Source organism: Cryptomeria japonica, chromosome 1 (genome assembly GCF_030272615.1).
Source record: "Cryptomeria japonica chromosome 1, Sugi_1.0, whole genome shotgun sequence".
In the NCBI taxonomy this organism is placed as follows: domain Eukaryota; kingdom Viridiplantae; phylum Streptophyta; class Pinopsida; order Cupressales; family Cupressaceae; genus Cryptomeria; species Cryptomeria japonica.
Window position 1 is genome coordinate 248,110,052 of NC_081405.1, and position 9,434 is coordinate 248,119,485.

Consider the following 9,434-nt stretch of genomic DNA (forward strand, 5'->3'; position numbering starts at 1 on the left):
AGATGTGGATGAAAGCCCTTCTCTAGCATTGAGCAATTGCACATAGGGATTATGCTTCAAGTTTGATTACCTAATATTTGACAATTTCTGCAACACATGTTTCTCTTAGTTTTAGGAGGCTCACTTTGTACCTAGGGTTTGTAAGAACGTGGTGGCTCCTTAAGCATCTAATGATGTTAGTTTGTGACATTTCTTTCGATAATAATAATAATTTTAGTCATTCCAACAAATATGTTAAAGCTAAATTCGTTCAAGTTAACATCACTATTGAAATTAATAAAGAGTAGTTGGGTTGTGGTTTTGTGTTATTTTTTAGCATTTAGATGACATTCTCATCCATTTCTGCATATTCTTTTGAGAATAATATTATCGTATTAGATTTGATCTTGTAATAAATATGGACATTGTGTTGATTGACATTAAATCCTGTAGAAATATACTCTTAAGGATATTACAATAATATCTTAGATTATAATACTAATATCGTAGGTGTTGTTACTTTTAATGCTCCAAAACAAAATGTTCTTAAATTAAATGTTCCTTCTAGTGTTAAAATCATAAACAATTGTGTGACAATCAAATGATTCCATGATGTATTTAGATGCTTAAGTAATCTCTTTAAATAGTACTTTGACAATGAATTGTTGTACAAACATGTAAAAAGTTATCAACTGTAGAATGGTTAATAGAAAAATGGAGGGAGTTAATGATATTAATTTTCATTTAGATTGAAATCATACAAGATTTCTCCCGCATTACATAAATGACCTAGGATAAAGAAATCTAGATTTGGTGTATATAACTTAATCAATATAACTTAAATTTTTTAAATGTATATAATGAATGTTAAATTCAGTATGTTATTGTAGTGCACATTATCAATCAATAATAAAAATATTTATTATGTATCAATTGAAATGAAAACCATAAAGGATTGGAACATAAATCTGCAAAAATCGTCCAAGCTTAATGTAAATGTCGGAGACAATCTTCTAGCCGTTTGAACTGCGCTCCTTTCAACGGAAATGTTTTTTTAAAGGAAAAAAGCAGTACCAAACGGTTAAAGCATTAAAGCATTAAAGCATTAATTGTTGTTCATTTTGCATTTGTTGTTTTTCATATTTGCGGAAGAACTGCGCAAGGATTTGTATGAGAAGTATGAAATGAGGAACAAGTGGAGTTTATGCATTTTCCAGCACCTGTTTGGCATGGGTATGTTTTTTAATGGGTATTGTATTGTATTTTTCTAGTCAAATTCTTTACAATAAGCATTGCATTTGTACTACTGATTGTGTCATTTACTTTTTTCATGTGGATTAGGACTCTCTTTGTAATTTATTTGTGTGGATTTTCATCTCTGCATTTCTTTGTTTGAATCTTTAATTGTAGTAGTGTGCTTTGTTAGTTTTTGATGGTTTGCAGACGCCATAAAAAGTAATAAAAGAGTGCTTTATTTTGTCAGTCGAACAAGATTGTTAAATGCTCTGAAATCAACCAAAACAATGTTATCTACTTAGGGTGCCCTTCTGTAAGGTGTACTTCTAGGGCTTTGTCACAGGCTTCCTCTAATTGTATCGTGTTCAGTTTTGAGGGGACTTATTTGTACACATGCTTTTCTTCATAATAAAAAAGAATTAGCAAGCCACCATGAGGTCTATCTCTGTCAAACAACTAGAAAAATAGCCCTAATGTGTGGATTAGTGTTCTTTGTTAGTTCATCGTGATTGCAGACGCCATAAAAAGTAATAAAAGATGGCTTTATTTTGCCAGTTGAACAAGATTGTCAAATGCTTTGTTTGTGTAGGGAAATCAACCAAAAACAATGTTATCTTAATTAGGATGCCCTGCTGTTAGGTCTACTTCTAGGGCTTTGTCATAGGCTTCCTCTAATTGTATCATGTGCAGTTTTGTGGGGACTTATTTGTACACACACGCTTTTCTTCTCAATAAACAAGAATTAGCAAGCCACCATGTGGTCGATCTCTGTCAAACAACCAAGAAAAGACAATAATATCTGTGAACTAACAGAAGGTCCCTTGACACCCAAAAGAACCATAATGTGTCACCGTCATATGGATGCTTACATATTCTCTATAATAAGTTTAGAAAAGCAAGTAGAAGTGCCTTCCACCAAGCAGGTTCTACAATCTACTCTTGTCAACCACGGGCTATTTTCTAGTTTGATAGTCAGTACAGGCATTTGTTTCCTTTCTAATTGACAAACTAGGTTTAGAAAAACAAGTACATGGTAGGCTCTGCAATCTAGTCTTGCCAACCACAGGGCCATATTTAGGATGCCTCTCTAATTTATGGATTTAGTAAACTTATTAATTTTAATAACAAACCAGGCTTAGAAAACCACAGGGCCATTTTTAGAATGCCTCTCTAATTTATGGAATTAGTAAACTGATTAATTTTTGTGACACACCAGGCTTAGAAAAACAATCAGATGTGCCTTCCACCAGGCAGGTTTTGCAATCTAGTCTTGACAGCCACAGGGCCACTTTCCATCTCAATAGTCAGTATAATACTATACAACATTCTTTTTCTTTTTAATTTATGGATCTAGTAAACTGGTTAATTCTCATGACAAACTAGACTTAGAAAAATAAGTAGATGTGTCTTCCACCAAGCAGGCTATGCAATCTTCTCTTGTCAACCACATGCTATTTTGCAGCTCAATAGTCAGTACAAGCATTCTTTTCTTTGTAATTTATGGATTTAGTGAATGGTTAAAACTTAATTTTTATGAAAATCTAGGCTTATAAAACAACTGTAGATGTGTCTTCCACCAACTAAGCTTTGCAATTTACTATTGTCAACCACAGGCCATTTTGCAGCTCAATGGTCAGTATAAGTATTCTTTTCCTTTGTAATTTATGGATTTAGTTAATTAGTTAATTTTTATGACAAACCAGGTTTTAAAAAACAAGAAGACGTGTCTTCCACCAAGTAGGCTCTGCATTCTATTGTTGTCAACCACAAGCCATTTTGCAACTCAATAGTCAGTATAAGCATTCTTTTCCTTTCTAATTTTACGGATTTAATAAACTGGCTACTTTTTATGACAAACTAGGCTGAAAAAACAAGTAGATGTGCCTTCTACCAAGTAGGCTTTGCAATCTACTCTTGTCAACCACAGGCCATTTTGCAGCTCAATAGTTAGTACAAGCATTCTTTTCCTTTCTAATTTATGGATTTAGTAAACTGGTTAATTTTTATGATGAACTAGGCTTAAAAAAACAAGTAGATGTGCCTTCCAAGAAATAGGCTCTGCTATCCACTCTTGTCAACCAGAAGCCATTTTGCAGCACAACAGTCAGTACAAGCATTATTTTCCTTTCTAATTTATGAATATATTAAACTGGTTAATTTTTATGACAAACTAGGCTTAAAAAAACAAGTAGATGTGCCTTCCACCAATTTGGCTCTGCAATCTACTCTTGTCAACCACGAGCCATTTTCCAGCTTAATAGTCATTACAAGCATTCTTTTCCTTTCTAATTTATGGATTTAGTAAATTGGTTAATTTTTTAACAAACTAGGCTTAGAAAAGCAAGTAGATGTGCCCTCCACCAACTAGGCTTTGCAATCTACATTTGTCAACCACAGGTAATTTTGCAGCTCAATAGTCAGTACAGGCATTCTTTCCTTTCTAATTTATGGATTTAGTAAACTGGTTAATTTTAATGACAAAACTAGGCTTAAAAAAAACAAGTAGATGTACCTTCCACCAACTAGGCTCTGCAATCTACTCTTGTCAACAACAGGCCATTTTCCAGCTCAATAGTTAGTACAGTCATTCTTGTCCTTTCTAATTTATGGACTGATTAATTTTTATGATGAACTAGGCTTAGAAAATCAAGTAGATGTGCTTTCCACCAAGCAGCCTCTTCTGCAATCTAGTCTTGTCAACAACATGCCATTTTCCAGCTCATAGTCAGTTCAGGTATTCTTTTCCTTTCTAATTTTTGGATTTAATGAACTGGTTGATTTTTATGATAAACTAGACTTAGAACAACAAATAGATGTGCCTTCCTCCAAGCAGCCCCTGCGATCTACTCTTGTCAACAACAAGCCATTTTCCTGCGATCTACTCTTGTCAACAACAAGCCATTTTCCAGCTCATAGTCATTTCAGGCATTCTTTTCCTTTCTAATTTATAGATTTCATGAATTGGTTGATTTTTTTATGACAAACTAGACTTACAACAACAAATAGATGTGCCTTCCACAAACAACTTCTTCAACCTGCAGATTACGTATTTTCTCTTGCAGATTTTGCAAACTCAGGTAAGTTTGCCTCACTTACATTTATATTATTTGCATTTCTGGTTTCTGCTTTATACATTTATACTATCGTACTGTCCCTTTTTAAAGTTTTTGACTCATTTACCTCAAGGCCTTAGCCTATATTCACATATTTACAGAAAAGTGATAAGAAAACAAAACACAATTACATTAAACCGCTATATGACGAAAGCAAGAACATTGAGGGGAAGGAGTATCCCATTTACACTGCTAAATTAAATCTATACATCAATTCCAATCGATCATTAAACTTAGTGTTAAATTTTTAAGGTCATTCAGAGATTGTTGCTTTTTTTTATTAAGCTATTAAAATGAATTGCATGAGGGAAATTCAATCGATAGAAATGGACGATGTAGATAAATAGATGTATAGAAAGGTAAAAGTTAATCTGGGGTGTGGGAGTACTTATCCCAAATGCTTGGGCCTCTTCCTCCTTCCCTTGCAACTCCTCCATCCTGTTGTGAAGCAGAGGCTGTACCAAATATGAGAATCCAGTGGGAATTCTACAAGAGCCACCTACCACATACACACCAGTACAGAAGCTCTCAATCTCAGTAAACTATAATGAATGCTATTCATTATTCTCTGCATTGGATCTGAGTTTCAGTTCCAATACAGAGAATGCAGTTATGCCATGACGATAATTAGAATTAATATTGAATAAAATTATGGATCAGTACTTCTCCAACGTGTACGGTGGGGGCCTAGAAAAATACAGATGCATTTTCAGTCTCCATACAAGCTCTTCCTTGGAAATGCTAAATAGATGATGAAGATGATGCAGCAGGCCAGTTCTAATCCTATGCGATAGTTTTCTCATTCTATCATCAGTGGACCAAAATCTATGGTGCAGTCTTGCTATCATTGTTTTTTTTCTCTATTGTTATTCTTGTAACAGTTTTTTCTCCTCCTTTTTTAAGAAACACTGATTGTTAGACTAGGAATCTCCTCTAGGACCTCCCATTAGCATGCTTGGGTTCTTAACTATTGAGCTACTGGTCTCTTTGGGGTTATAAGAATAGATTGCTTCTTTAACAACCCATTTAAACCATACATTTTGGTTGTAAATCCTATTGTTGTTTTAGATAAACTATCTAGAACTCCAATCTAGTGAGGCATGAATTGTTCTTTAATGTATGAGCAGGGAATTACTTCTATGGGCAGACTACTGAGGGCTAACCACCTTCAGTAGTCCTACCAGTAACATCTTGCCGACACAAGTGGTTCTGTAAGGACTCATCACAGGGTGAAGAAAGGCCAAAATATATCTGATGCCTGTCGAACGAATAGTGTTTAAATTTCTAACTCTGAAATCTAATGGGTTGATCTCCATCATACTAACTTTTTTTTTCTTGGGGTGTGATTTTGCATTACAAGGAGCACATTCTTGCTTTGGTTTGGACCTGTTGCAGGAACAAATATTGTAGATCCCCCAGCTGGTGCAAGAGATACTCTCTGTGAGGTCTGATGATTATGAGAAAATTGAGGCCAATAATGCTCTCAAGAAATTGGAAGGTGAAGAGTTACTGGACTTGAAAGGTGAGAAATGGGCTCAGCACAGAAGAATCATCAATCCTGCTTTTCACATGGAAAATATCAAAGTAAGACACAATTTTATAGAAATTTTCATCAGTTATTTGTTGGGCATTACTAGATCTAGGTATTAGACTGCAATAGATGTTCTCGTATCAACCCACATATATGAGCTCTATATATGTCTTAACATATTTGCCCAGTTTATTCTGATTGCAGTTTAGTTGCCTCCATGGTTAATGCCATCTTTTGATGTCTGTGAATATTAACTTAATTTCAATTTATACAAGGTGTTGTTTATCTATAATTAGATCATCTTCAACAGATACAGATACAGATAAATAGATGTAAGTAAAAGTTTAACCTGGGGTATGGGGAGTGTGTATCCCAAATGCTTGGGCCTCAATTCCTTCCCTTGCAGCTCCTTCATACTGATACGAAGCAGAGGCTGTAAATTAGAAAAGACTTGAAACTAAGCAATAACAGATGATCTAACTCAAAAATTACAAAATTTCATAAACAGTTAATGTGAGGTCCGCAGTTAGTCTGAAACTTGGCAATAACACACAAATTTTAATGATGTTTCATTAATATTTTTGTTATTTTAATTTGTATTCCTTGATGAAGATTCTAATGTATACATAATGTCTATTGATTTGTAGAAGGTTTATTTCTTTTAACATGGGTTGGAGGAGTTATGCTTTTCAACAATGAGCTATAAATTCGATTGCTAAGGTACATTCAAGAATTCAAACTTCTTATTCCAGAGAATTTAATGTTTTTGCTAACCAATAGAGAAGGGCTCAAGACTGCTAGAATAGTGCTCTATTTCCTTTAGGTCATTCAAACTTTAGCTCCCTACTGTCTCATAGATGGCTAGTAAATGTACAAATTATTTCATGATTTTGATGCTAAAGTTTTTTTATTAATGTTCGGTGTGAAATGAGCACTGTGCAGCTTTATTTTGGATTGGAAGAAATAATACAAAAAAGAAGTCAAAGAATGCTATAATTTTAAAGATTTCAATAGCTTGCTTAATTGGAAATGGTTGTGTAGTGATAAAAATTTGAAGAACTTGTAAATAAACTTAACAATTATAATTAATAAAAAGTTTTTCATTTTAAGGAGGGGTAGGAACCCTCCATAAACTCTTTAAGGATGGCCAAGGAAATCCTTCAAGAGGTGTTTTTTTCTGCTACTTTTTTTAATGTGTTTTTAAAGTTAATTAAATTAAATTTTTATGCTAATTAAATTTATGTTTTCAAAGTTAATTAAAATAATTTATCTTTTGTTAATTAAGCAATTGTATATATATTTAAGTATGATTAATGAAAATATAAAAAATAAAGAGTATTTTATTTTCACTAAAATTATATATTTTATATGGTATGAGTTGCATGGCTTTAATCATGAGTGCTTTGCATCAAACTCCTATGCATGCTTAAATGGGTATCGTGTTTAGTGACATAATTACTTTTGTACATTATGATTGTATGGATTTTGTTTCTAATTTTAATGGTGTATTTGTCATTGAGGTAATGGGTTTTATTTGAAGTTTTTGTGGCATATATCATTCAGTTATGATTGTACTGGTTTTGTTTGAAGTTTGCATCATACTCCTATGCGATTCTCAATGCAAGTGTTTATTCATCATGATTGACATTTACTCTTATGCATGATAATTGTATGGGTTTGGCATGAAGGGTTTAATGACATGCCATTGAGTTCTATGGTTTTTGTTTGAAGGATTCAATAACATATATATCATCAAGTTGAATGGATTTCACCTAAATTGTGTTTGTGCATGCATCATGATTGAGTGATATTGATTCTTATGTATTATGCGTGTATGATTTTTCTATGAAGGGTCTAATGACATATATGTCATTGAGTTCTAGAGTTTTTTCTTAAAGGTCGAATCAGACTCGTATTGTGTGCTTAATTTGCGTTTACATGATTCATGGTTGAGTGTTATTGAATCTTGTGCTTGATGATTTTATGTATCTTGTTATTGTCAACCTTATGCACAAGAACATTAAGAACTCTATAGTGATTAGATGCAAATTAGCTATGCAACATTATTGGTGTGCTTATTTATGCACAATGGTTAGTGATATTCATTCTTTTGTAATATAACTATATAGCTTTTGTGGGAAGGGTAATGCTAATTTCATTAAGTTTTATGTTTACATCATGGTGTATAAGTGGTGGAGTTGAATGGGTTTTGTTTGAAGGTTACATGAAACTCCTACAATGTGCCTAGTGTACTCATGCATGGTGATTACATGTGAAGAATTTGAGTGTTATGGGTGTTGTATGAAATTTGTATAACTAATCTACATATAATTATTATGGAGTATTTGGTGTTCATGTGCATGGTTGATGTCAATCAAGTGTCACTAATCATATAGCTTTTTTGTCAACGGTCTAATGGCATGTATGCCATTAAATTTTATGACGACTTTTAGTGTGCATATGAATTAGGGTTAAATGAAATTTGATTAAATTATTATATGATGCTTAATGTGTTTGTTCATGCCTCATGGTTGAGTGACATTGACTCTTATGTTTGATAATTCTTATGGAATAGACATATGGTGTGCATCACAATAGAATAACACGTATGAAATAACATCCTACAATTGTTTTTGCTTTTATGATAAGCCTACATTGTGACTAATTTTTATCAAACACATAGTGTTCTTATTCATGCATGATGTTTGTGACTTTTTGAGTTAAGTTTCTACGTCAATAAGTTGTATGGATTTTGCTTTTGATTTAATTGATTTTGTATGGATTTGTGCAACATGGTTGAGTGATATTGATACTTTTATATGATGATTGTATGACATTTACGTGAAGGATCTAATAACACATTTTAGTTGGATGATGGGTATTTTGTTTGCAAGTAATAATGACATTCAATTGAGTTATATGAGTTTTATTTGAAGGTGAATGGTGTGCTTGATGTGCTTGCTTATGCATCATGGTTGACTGATATTTATTCCTCCACATGATTGTATGGATTTTGATTGCTACACCAAGAGACATATATCATAGAGTTGCATAAAGGGTTTTAGTCATTGGGTTGGTTGTATGGGTTTTGTTTGGAGGTTATGTCAAATTCATATGCCATGCTTGGTATGTTTGTTTGTGCATCATGGTTGTGTGGCATTGACATTGTGGAATGTGGCATAGATGATGTGGGTAAGGTTGAATGACATATATGGAATTTTATTCTACTAGTGCCATTCGTTTTGTGTGAAGCATGCATCACAACTAGTATGTATGCATGTATGCATGAATGTATACATCCATGTATGTATGTATACATGTATGCATATATCCACGTTTGTATGCATGTAGGTATTTATGGATGTATCCATGTATGCATGTATGTATGCATGGGTGTATCCATGTATAGATGTATATATACATGTATATGTATGTATGAATGAATGGATGGATGCATGTATGCATGGATGTATATATGTATGCATGCATGTATCTATGTATGCATGAATGTATGAATAGATGGATGCATGTATGCATGTTGCATGCATACATTCATGCATGCATGCCCATATGTA

At 33.2% G+C, this 9,434-nt stretch overlaps 1 long non-coding RNA gene across 5 annotated transcripts; it reads left to right on the plus strand.

The window, feature by feature from the left end:
- The first annotated feature begins 983 nt into the window (after positions 1-983).
- Positions 984-7,000, plus strand: LOC131079772 (uncharacterized). 5 transcript variants are annotated; one of them, XR_009371786.1, is made up of 3 exons: positions 984-1,212; positions 2,919-5,912; positions 6,507-7,000. It is a non-coding gene; the product is annotated as an uncharacterized LOC131079772 (long non-coding RNA). The 5 variants fall into 5 exon arrangements; XR_009371785.1 differs by having other exon boundaries at positions 3,852-5,912; XR_009371784.1 differs by having other exon boundaries at positions 996-1,212; positions 5,689-5,912.
- Positions 7,001-9,434: the final 2,434 nt, after the last annotated feature.